The 12,591-nt window shown below is 38.0% G+C and overlaps 1 long non-coding RNA gene across 1 annotated transcript in view; it reads right to left on the bottom strand.

Moving 5' to 3' along the window:
• The window catches only part of LOC119872528, a 101,007-nt gene that overhangs the window by 62,867 nt on the left and 25,549 nt on the right, over positions 1-12,591 (bottom strand). The window lies entirely within an intron of this gene.

Raw genomic sequence — 12,591 nt, 5'->3', positions numbered from 1 at the left:
TATTTTCATGAGATTGGTCTTCTTTCACACTACATTCATTACCAGTTGAGAGCATTTGCTCTCTCTGTCTACATAGCTAGGACTTTCTTATATTCAGGTTTTAATTCACATAGAGCGATCCCAAAAATGAGATGCCTTCCCTGGCCATACAGTTTACATCAGCAACAACCCTTTTTCAAATCATCCTATTTTGTGTCCTTCTTGGCACTTTTGTTTCTGAAATAATCTTATCCATTTTTTTACCTGTTTATTTTTTCTCTTTTTTAAAATTTAAATTCTATTAACATTTAGTGTATTATTAGTTTCAGAGGTAGAAGTCAGTGATTCATCAGTCTTACATAACACCCAGTGTTCATTATATCACATGCCCTCCTTAATGCCCATCACCCAGTAACCCCATCCCCCCAATCCCTCCCCTCTAAAAACCCTCAGTTTGTTTTGTTATGGTCTCCTTCTCTGACTTCCTTTTGTTTTCTTTTTCCTTCCCTTGATCCTTTGTTTTGTTTCTTAAATTTCACAATTAGTGAGATCATATGATAATAATCTTTCTCTGATTGACTTATTTTGCTTAGTATAATTATCATCCCCTTTCTCACCTGCAACTAGGATCTAAACATAAATAACACCTGTTTGATTCTTCACTATATCCTCAGTGCCTTCAATGTGCCTTGTACATAGTGGACACTTAGTGAATATTTATTAACGTAATCAATAAATTTGCATGTATGTTGACTACACATATTTAATATGCATTCTTTTTTTAAAAAGATTTTTTTTAATTTATTTATTCATGAGACACAGAGCGAGAGAGAGGCAGAGACACAGGCAGAGGGAGAAGCAGGCTCCATGCAGGGAGCCCGACACAGGACCTAATCCTGGGACTCCAGGATTGTGCCCTGGGCTGAAGGCAGGCGCCAAACCTCTGAGCCACCCAGGGATCCCCTTTAAAATGCATTCTTAAGACATATTAGTTTAAATAAAAGTATTCAATATGTTCCTTTTAAAGTCATTTTATTCAGTAAAATAAATAATATTGTTCATTACTTATCCTCAAATTGTCACATATTCATTATATAAAATGATACATCCATTGGGTAATACAATATAAATTTACTTTTATTGCTCTTAAGTATTTTGGTTTCCTTTTATCAAGGAGATTAGTATCAAAATTAACATATCACAACAAATTATGTCAATAATTAATATTAAATCAATAAATCTTCTGTGTTTTTAAAAGCACCTTCTTCTAGTATCCAATCTACTATTCTTAAAAAGATATTTAAAGCATGTAAAGTGACAGAACAATTTAAAGTCAAATTTGCACTCTCTTTGATACATTCACATTTATAACAGTAATTGGGAATACTGAAAAGACATAAGAAGTTATAGTTTTGAAAAAAAACCTTTTTTATAGTTATTCCAACTGACAATATCACTCATTTTGAAACTATTTGAGGGTTAAAAGCCAACTAATAAAAAGAAGCCCATGTTACTAAGTCATGTGGCAAATCAACTTGCTGCATGACGTCCAGAAGTACATGGTTAACCCTGTTCACTATACTCACCATCTCTAGCAGATAACCTTACTGTTCTCCAAGTGCCTTCATGTTGACCTTACCGTCCCTTTTTCAAGAACAGGATGGAAGCTGGACAGGACATGCCCTCCGCCCATATTACAGATGAGGAAATACATACACAAAGAAACAGTGGTGTATCTGGGGATCATCCAGTTCTGTGGCACAGTGCAAGCTAATCCTTATGACAAAGTATAGGAGAGAAGCACCTATAATCTGGAAAACCATCTATCCATTGACAGTTTCCCCAGGTTAAGATAACACTATTTAGTACAGGAAATTCTGACTACACTTTCTAATCCTTAGATGGTACCTACATTCAAACTTTTTCCTACAGACTTTTGTTTCTACTGTATTCATAACTCTTTCTCACAGACTCAGTTATCAGTTTAAGTATGGTTGAAGCCCTGAAAATAAAGAGGTTGCTAAGTTGGAAACGTTAAGTTGATCAGGATAATTGCCCATTTCTGATTGCCAAAAGGATTAAGCTGTAATACTATAGCCTATGTGCAAATCTATAGCCTCCTTCATGTTGTATAACTGGGCGGGTGTCTGACAACTAGAAATTTCAATTCTGGTTGAGTCCAGAATTGGTGTGGTATGGTCTGGTATGTAGAAAGCCCAAGAAACTCCCTGACATTAGAAAAATTTATGCTGGTAGTGAGGCTTCACTTTGAAGTTACCAGCTTTCCCTTTGGCTTTTGTGCTCCTTAGAATATTTTCTGTGTCACTCAAATATCCACTACATTCATATTTCTTCTGTTTTCAACTAATCTCAATAAATGATCTGTAATTCAGTCTCTTTTTTTTGTAATTCAGTCTTAATAAGGATTGCTGAATACAGCTGAAAATGTAACTTCTCCTAGGGGGAGTATATTGCAATATCTCTTGTAGATTATTGGTACTCCAACTCTTGATACATGTAAAGCTGAAACATCAGCTATGGGCTAGTATTAAAGGAACAAAACCCCAAATCATGCAAGCCACAGGCTTATGTAACCAATCTGCTCACTCCAGGACTAACACCACAGAAGGATGGCCAGTGGTAAAAATTCCAGTGTGCAATTAGATCAACGCATAGTTGATGTCCAAGAGGAGGACAAGTTGATTTTTTGGTCTTGCAACAATGATGACAAGATGGTGAGTTTCTAGGTGGTAGCAATATTCAAATGCAGCTAGTTCTGGAAGTACACTGTAATTCTAGATGGCCCACCCATTTAAATAAGAGTACCCCCAAAAGCAAATGGCATGTAGGAAAGATTCAGCAACTAATTGAAGAGAAAAGAATATTAATAAGAACCAGATAATATCAGAGTTCCAATCAAGTGGCCTAGGAACCAGAAGTTCAGTTCTGATTTAAAAGACAAAGAAGGTAAAAGCCCAGTCATAGAGAATGGGTGTGTTGTGTTAGTCCAGGGTTCTTCAAGAAGGATATGCCAAGAGAAGTAACTGAGCTGGGATTTTATTAGGAGAAAGCTGTGAGAGGTAACAGCAAGGGAGCAAGGAGACAGGAATGGCTGTTAGACAGGGAGGTGGGTTTGAACAAAGCAAAGAGGGGAGGAGGGCTGGGTGAAGAGTCCTAGACTGCTGAGTAATCTAAGAAAGGTGTGTCAAGGCCAGGCCTTAGAAGAATTGCAGATCCAAAGTTGGGCATCAGAAGAATCCTGTGTCTATAAGTATTAGACCTGCTTAGTGTCCCTGCTGCTCTCAGCCATCAGCTGGGAATAGCCCAAGTGAGCACAGATGGCCTCAGTGTAAAGGCAGTGAGCAGCAAGGATTATGCAAAGGCATAATCCTGGTCATTTTGCTTCAGAGAGTTGGAAATCTGTGCAGTCTTGTGGATGCTAGAGGGGCCAGTGCAGTAGGATTTATCAAAAGGCTTGGTGAGGGGACAGGTGAAGAGCTTCTATCAGATACTTGTATTATTAAAGCAAGACTCATCCCAGACCCTGCAGATGGCCAGTGTGCACTTTCCACCTCAGGAGCAGGGGTTGGAGGAGGTGTGGATTGGTTCAAGGATTGGCTCAAAGATTGGCAACAAAATCAAGAGATTGAAAATTCTCTGTGTATAGGTGAACAGTTGCCTTTGTGTGAAGGCATTACTGGCGATTATTAATCTTCCTTTCCCAAAAGTATATAAATTAAGGAGAGGCTCTAAACTATCACTTTAAGACCCAGAGCTTCTACATGAGAAAATTGTAACTTCCTGAAAATTCTCCAACAAAATAATGGCAAACTCTTATCTAAATGTCATTGTGTCACTTGCATCCTCAGATAACATTACTCCTGTCCAGTGTTTTGTGTTATTTCCCGGACCTCTTCTCAATCAGTCTTCTTGCAGAACAATAAACAGATAATACTGTAGGCAACATAATTTGCTTCTTTCTCAGACTGCTGCTCTGCTGTAAATAACATTTCAATGCCAATGCTTCCAGCTCCAAAATCATTATTACGTTTCCCAGTCCAAAAGTTTCAGTAAAAATGATAATACTTAGGAACAAATAGAATTCATACTTTTTGTCAACAGTTATTAAATGTTTATTACATGATAGAGTCTATCCCAGGCCCTGGTGATCTACCAGTGAATTAGGTAGAAATGGTCTCTACCTTCAAAAAGGTTACATTCTATTGGGGGAAAACAATCAATAAACAAATACACAAAATAATTTTTTAATATCATATAATAATAAAAAATAAAGACTATAATAATTAAAATATTTTATTTTATTTTATTTCACATTGCTATACTTACAGTAGTTATCATTATATATTATATTTAATATTATTTTAAAGAACAAAAGAAAGACGGAAATAAAGAATAAAGAGCCAGACAAGTGGTCTGGTCCAGTCCTCTAGCTTCAGACCAAAAAATAATGCAGCGTTGATGGTGATCAATCCCAACAACCCCGCCAAAGTAATGCATGTACTTGTCTCAATGTCTCCCCTCCACTGCCATTCTTCTCTGCACAAACTCATCCATGAGAGACGGTCCACAAATGCTGGAACAGTGCCTTCTTTATCTCCACATTTCCTGTGACTCCTCAATAGCTTGTTGTCCAAATTATTTGAATTGAATCCCCAGTGCCCACAACTGGACATAGCACATAGTAGGCATATATATTTTGATGAATGACTAAATGAGTTAGTGAATAAATCTAACTGAATTGAATAGCAGTCTGGGGAAACCAGGCTTGGGTGACAACCAGGGGTTTTTGCATATGGGAATGCCTTGGTCAAGCAGTAAGTCATCTTTGTGGAGTGACTGACGTAATCTCAAACTCAGAAAAACTCTCAGCATCTAACTCACTGCCTTCCCCATTGTCCCCTCAATCACGTCAGAAGGAAAATGTATGTCAAAATCTCATGGGTTTAAGTGAATCCAAAACCTGAAACTAGTTTTGAATAACACAACAAATGTAGAGAATCTGTTTTGCAACCAATTCTAAAGACAAAAAAAATATTTATTTGGCATAGACTTGCCTGAAAAGATAAACATAGCATATTATATTCAAAACAAAGGAAGAATGATGGCCCAAAGCATTCCTGTGGGAAAAGATAAAGTCTGTTCCAAATCCTGTGGTACAGATAGTACCCTGGCAGATAAAATTAATCACTGTTTTGTGCCACTAATAAGAAAACACTTAGAAAGGATTATCAGGTTAAATCCATATTTACTAATGGAGCTCCTGTTGAATACCCAGCTCTCCACTAGGTATTGAGGAAAGTAAAATTAAAAGTATATGTGATAGAAAATATGAAATCCCTCTACCGAGGTAACTCATGAGACAATTAGCAAACAATCCCTGGAAGTCTGCAATGTTAAGTAGTGTGGGATATGGTGTTTGATCTCTGGGAGCTCAGCAGCAAAGAGTGCTGGTGTTAGGAAGCCTTCTTGGGGACAGTGAAGTTTGTTCTTGACCCAAGTATAGGACTTGTATGGAAAAAATGAAAGGGGAAGGGCCCCTACCCCCAGCATCAGAAAGATAAGAAGGAATATGCTGTGTGTAACAAGCATTTGGATGCTAGACATCCTAGCAGGTAGGGTATGTGCAGAGAAATGATGAGAACAGTAAAAAACAAGTGTGAATGCCAGTGGGGTGTGATTGTCAAACCCTAAAGAGGGGCAATTCATAACAAGTGAATTGGGAAGATACATTTCCCCGACACTATTTGAAGTCCCAACTTTAGAAGAACGATCCTTGAGAAAAAGAAAGAAACTTACTGCTATTAGCTAAAGATTTCCATAAGAATCTAGTTGAGCTTAAGTTCACTGGATGGGCAGGGTGGTGTCAAGAAGAGGAAGTAGTCACTGTAGAAAGGAAAAGGGATCCTGCTCTTCTGGCCCTTTAGCCTTGCTCCCTTGGCTCAGGGCATCCTCCTAGCAAACATGAGGGGTCACTGCAAGGTGATGCACCATAATATCTTATTGAAGGAAACTTCAGGAAAGGGAAGGCTAACTCTTTTTCCCTGTCTCCCTTCTTCTATCCCTCAGATAAGACAGAACCAGTGAGGCATGGCTGTGCAAAGGTATGCAGGAGTATCTCGGTGGTAAAAACAGGGCCAAAGATATGATAGAAGAAAGCCAGGGATCTAGAAATCATAAGAAACTATGCATACAGTTATATCTAGCAAATTACAATAATGAGAATTACAATATATAACATGATCTGGAATATCTCCCCAGATCCTCAAGCATTCTGCAATAATCAACTTATCTGGCAAATAACAGACTCCCCATACTTTACCACAAAGTCCAAAGTAAATTCTCTCATCTCCTTCAAAATCCTAGTCTGTTGCCCAGGGAAGCCAAATAACAGGCACCCTGTGTAAGCCACTTCTGTTAAGTTTCATATCCAAACTGTAAACTACTTATAGAATTTGAAAAATGAGGAACTAGAGTATTTTTAAAAATCCAAGAGCCTGACCAGGTAGCTTCTGTTGTCCCATCTTCTTGTAACACAGTCACTTTAAAGAGAGGGATAAATAATAAATAAATAAATAAATAAATAAATAAATAAATAAATAAATAAATAAAAAGGGAGGGACAGATTTTACAAACCTCTTATATTCCTTGCAGTTCCTTCAATTCAATTCTATATTTCCAAAGCACACTATAATCTCTAAGTAGTTAATCAGCTATTTAATAAAAACATACTTATTGAACATCTTCTATGTGCTGAGCAGTGCCCTAGGTAAAGGGATAGAAAAATGAATAAGGCATGGTTTGAGGTAAAGAAGCTCACCACGTAATAGTAGACACAGTGTACAGTTTAAAGAATAATTTAGAAAGGGAACATACAAATGACCATCAGTTACTGGAAGGATGCTCAACATCATCAATTATCAAGGAAATACAAATCAAAACCACAGTAAGTCATTACCTCACACCTGTCAGAATGGTTTATCAAAAAGACAAATAATAAGTATCGGCAAGGATGTAGAGAAAAAGGAGCACCTGGACACTGTTGGTGGGGATTTAAATTGGTGTGGACACTCTGGAAAACAGCATAGAGATTCCCCAAAAAATTAAAAATAGAACTACCATATGATCTAGCAATTGCACTTCTGGGTATTTATCCAAGGAAATTAAAAACAGCAATTTGAAAAGATAAATGTACCCCCATCTTCATTGCAGCATTATTTACAATAGACAAGATATGGAAACAACCTAAAGCTTACTGATAAATGAATGAATGAAGAAAATGTTGTATATATGCGATGGAATATTATTCAGCCACAAAAAAAATGAAATTTTGCCATTTGTGACAACATGGATCAAACATGAATGCGTTATGCTAAGTGAAATAAGTCATATAGAAAAAGACCAATCTTATGATCTCATTTATATATACAGACACAGAGAACAGATTGGTGGTCGCCAGAGGTGATGGATAAGGAGCAGGGAAAATGGGTGAGGGAGTCAAAAGGTACAAATTTCCAGTCATAAAATAAATAAGCTAAAAGTAATACACAGCATGGTGACCTTGGTTAATAATACTGTATCATATATGTGAAAGTTGCTGAGAGTAAATCTTAAAAGTTCTCATTATAAGAAAAAAATTTTTGTAACTATGTGTGGTAACAGACATTAACTAGATTTATTGTGGTGATCTTTTTGTAATATATAAAAATATTAAATCATGTCATATATCTGAAACCAATATAATGTTATATTTTAATGATGCATCAATTTTTTAAAAAGTATACTTCTTACAGTAAAAACAACAACAACAATAACAATAGTTTAGGATGCTGTGAAACTGACTAGAAAAGGATTAGGAGCTCAGAAAAGGGAAAGTCTGGTGGAAACTGGAATTTTGGGAAAAGCTACTTAGAATGTATCACCACCAACATGAACACAAACCCTAAATACACTGTGAAACAAGCCCATTTTGAAACATTTGCTCTGAGTCAAAGCCTTGGGGAAACAATGAAGGAAAAATATTGTTTGAATCATTTAGGAAAATGGTTCTCCTTGGTAGACTTGTCTTCTTATAAAGTAGAACAGCTCAATAAGTAAAATTGAGCCTTACAGAAGACCATTTTGCATTTACTGTAAGAGAGTTTCAGGAAACAGACTCTAATCTAAGAAAGTAGCCATCAGAAAGAGAGCTAGTAGTGTTTGTAGAAGCTCAATGGGCCTCTGGGATGAAATCTGAACTAGCATCTCTTATAATAAGGTGACCATATCATTTTTTTCAGTGAAACCAGACCACTTTTGAGAGTGAGAGAAGGCACTATTAATAAAGATGCCAGGACAGCAGTTCCAAGATTACGTGGAATAAACAAGAATGCATGGCTACCTTGCTTATGAAAAACCGACTTTCTCTAGTGCTGGAAGTTCTACCATTAGAAATATATTCCTTTGGTTTAAGATATTGCTGTCTCTTAAAAGCCAAACTCCCCTTTCATGAGTTGCCATATCAACCCTTTCTTTGCCATTCACCGCTTAGTGTGACTGTTATTCAGATCCCTTGCAAAGAGACATCCTTACCTGGAGAAAAGGCTTTGAAAGTTTCAGGTAGGGGACATACCTCCCTCTGAGGCATGCATTCCTGTGCACTCTCCCAGGTGCGTGGCCACCCTCCCTGTGCACTGTCACAGGTGTGTGCATTGTTCCTGTGGTCCCCAGGGCTGACAGGGCTTTTACTCTCTTTCCAACCACATTTTTTTTCCTCATTCTTCAACACCTAACTCAAACATTGATGCAACTGCAAATCTTTCTCCAGTCCCTTCCCACATGGTAAACTGCTCACCCTTCTAAGTGAATAACTTTTTTTGAATAACTTTGAATATAACTTTGAATAACTTTTTTATAAGCCTCTGTTACTGTGCAGGTCTAATCAAAAATGTATCAGCAGCAGAAATATGTGTGGCTTACTCCCATCTTTATGTTTTACTGCAGTGCCTGGCACCTAATAAATACTCCGTGTGCATTCATTCCTTTACCCCTACCTCTGTTTCCCTCAAGGGAAGCCAGCAACGTGTCACAGCCCCATCACATGTAAGCTTTGTGACCTTATGCAGCTTAACCTCTCTAAATATCAACTTTTCCTCTGTAAAATGAAAAACGTAATATATTTTACTTCCCAGATCTTTACAAAAATAAATGAAATAATGTGTCTAAAATCCTTAGCTCACTGCCTGCTACACAGTGAGTAAACAGTCAACACAAACAATAGTGGTTATTATTAGTGGTGAACCCTAATACCACCCTGTCATTACCTGGGTGCCAGGCACAGTGTGAAGCATTTTGCATACAGTATCCTGGAGTCTGCACTTAGAACAGTGTATTTCTAGGAGACAGTACTCTGTCCTCTTTTTGTTGTTGTTTCATCCCAGTGCCTCAAACAATGCCTGGCACATTGTAGGTGCTCAACTAATATTTGTCAAACCATCCTCTGAAATATTATCTTCTCCATGCTTTCTAAAGTAAGTATTCCCCTTACACTCATTTTATAAAATATTGGGAAAAACACACCATAAAGTCATAAAGTTTTGGTGTTTTAATTAAGTCAAATGGCTCAGTCTCTTCATTAGTAAATTAAGAATCATGGTAATAATTATCTTACAAGGGTGTTGGGGGAAATGGAAAGAAAACACTTTCTAAATATTTGTTAACATTCTACAAATGTTCCTTAATCTCAATCTGATCTTTATCAAGTTCTTGGAAATCTAGTGTGAACCTCAGGGTGCTGCCAGACTCAGTGGTTTGAAATACAGAAAAACAGCATGGCACTTTAAAGACATGGAGAGCTGGGACCAATCAGGAGATAGACTCCCAGTTCATGGGAAGGTGGAGAAGCCCTGGTAATGCCTTCTCCCTGGTCTTAGTGCATTTCTGCCTCTTGGTCCTCCATCATGCCTAGGGTCAGAGCTGAAGGGGCAGCTCCAGAGCACTTTGAAAAATGTTCTCCCCTTATTTCTCAGTCTCGACCGCTTTAATCTATCAAGTAACTCTGATGACATTATCACTTATCTGATTAAGTACCCAGAGTACCCCCACTTATGTCTCTAAAGATCCAGTCAATCTGTGGGAACTTAGAGGGAATGATCCACAAGCTCATGACTTTCTTGATCACTTTTGGATAATAGATATTTCCTCAGTCTTGTTAAGTCACAACCACACTCTTAATTCAGAAAATGGAAGATTCAGTCTCTATGTAATAACCAAAAACTTGGACTTCATTTAAAGTCCTAATCTTTTCTCTAGTACCTTTACCTGGACCTGCTGCCAGGGGAACCTCAAGGGGACATGAAGCATTTCTTTACCACTCTATGCTTCCACTCTTCTTCCCCATGATGCCAATAGGGACATTCCTGAAGCTTTCAGAAAGGCCAGGAAAGGAGTAGAAGGAAGGAAGGGAAAGAGAGGTTAAAAAAATAGGCCAGGCAGGGGGCAGGGGGAGGGGAGGTAGAGATCTAGTTTCATTGGTATTATAACATTGTGACCTTCAGGTCTCTGGGCAGATAGATGTTTAAAACTAGTTCTTACTTGTATGGATGTCTTGGCTTATACTTCAGAGGCCTCCAAACAATGGTGACCTCTCCCCAGTAGTTCTCTTGACCCAGAAGAATGGACCCTATCCTGGCAGACACTTCTCTGGCCCTATTACACAGGAACCTAATATGACCCCATATTATCTCTGTCTTGGTGGCTCATATCTGGCCTTCAGGAAACCCTTACACATGGTTTGTCTCAAAAAAAAAAACTCTAGGAGTACCGGCCAAACACAACGTAAATGCAACTCCCTGTCACAGTTAGCAGCAGGAATCCCATCCTCCAGACTTTCCAGGCAAGATCAGGTAGACAAAAATTCCATAGAGCCCCCAAACTGCTCTCCAGGTGCAGTAAAGTAAGCCCCTTGCCTTATGTTTGTCTCAAGAAGCAGGTCTTTTGATTCCATTTCTTTGATGGGAAAATGACACGCAGCACACCAACAGCTCTTTCCAAAGAGATCAGTTCCAAAGATTCTCTTTCATGCTTCATGTTCTTGACTGTCTTATATTCTCAGTTCCATTAGCTGAAACTTCCTATTTAACAAGCAATTCTCAGCAGCAAATTAAATCAAAATTTTGACAGTTGGATACATAGACCAAGAAAGATCCTCTTAAGCAATTTAAATGCATTTGTGTCATCTTTAGCTTATATTTTCTATTTTTGAAAAAGTTTAGTGAAGCTTACTAAGTTAAGAGATTCATGGAATATTGAAAGAACTTTAGTAATTATCTAGTTCAATTTGTTCATTTTACAGAGATCTGAAGTCCAGTAAGAATTACCACAAAATGTACAACCAAAAGGATAAATCTCTGAGGATTTACTGTATTACTATTAGAGAAGAATAGAATAGGTTTAGGTATTCTAAGAATGTGAGAACGGCTTCCTTTTAACACCACATAACCCACTGTGATGGACACTGCTTTGTGACACGTAGCACATCATCCCCACCCCACTTGGGTTCCCTCCTGCATCATAAGGACTAGAAGGCTAAAAACTAAATTTCTAAGACTTCTTTGCACTTAGGGCTTGAATGCAATTAGGTTCTCCAGTGAGATACTTATCTGGGCTTAGAAGGCAAAGGGAAACAGAGGCTGAATTTCTGTGACTGTGTTGATCTGTAAACATGTTCCAACAGGTATGTTTACATCAGCCAAACTCCACATCCCACCAACCCTCTGGAGGTGTCAGTGGTGACAGCAGCAGTTCCTGCACGTTGGATGTATCTCTAGCATATAATCTTATAAGGCCTGTTGGCCTTATGTGGCCAAAAAACTCCTGGTTTCTGCTTCTCCAGTCCTTCTGTCTGTTGCACACACCTAATTCCTCTACTAAGTCCCTTTCTTTGTGAAATAGAATGGTTACTGCTCTCTCCACTAACTCAATAGTGATATGCATGTAAATCACAACATAAATCCAAAGATGAAAAGACCTTCTTTGAAGCATCTAGTCTGTAATCAGTCAACAAGTTCCCAAACATCTACTTCCTAAATATCTCTTATGTCTCTCTATTCTCCATTCCCCTGACACTGCTCTACTTTAAGCATTTGGCACCTGTTCTAGACTATCAAAATTGCCTCCTGGTACCCCTGATTCTAGTCACTGACCATGTGAATCTAACTGTCCAGCCAGCCAGATATCTATTTTATCTAGCTTCCATATGAATCTGACCTTTTCTGATCTTGTCACTTCCTTGTTCAGAATTCTTGAACAAATCATGTTAACCTAGAAGATGGTATCCAATCTGTTGAGTGTGGCACTTCAATATCCTTCATAATCTGAGCCTTGCATGTTGAATTTACCTTATGCTATGCCCATTACCTACCTATCTCTCAGCAACATAGAAATAATTGTAGTTTGCTCTATCAAGTTCTCTTACTTTTCTGTGCATTTGCACATATTTTTCTCTCTGCCTGTCATGTGTTCCTTGCTTCCTTGACTATTTGGCAGGCATATATTCTTCCTTCAAGACTCAGTTTTCTTCTCACTTCCTCTTGAAGCCTCTCCTATTCTTCTCTT

This window comes from Canis lupus, chromosome 7, assembly GCF_011100685.1.
Source record: "Canis lupus familiaris isolate Mischka breed German Shepherd chromosome 7, alternate assembly UU_Cfam_GSD_1.0, whole genome shotgun sequence".
Taxonomy (NCBI): domain Eukaryota; kingdom Metazoa; phylum Chordata; class Mammalia; order Carnivora; family Canidae; genus Canis; species Canis lupus.
Note: the sequence above shows the minus strand (reverse complement) of the source record. Positions and strands in the feature narration are given on the sequence as shown.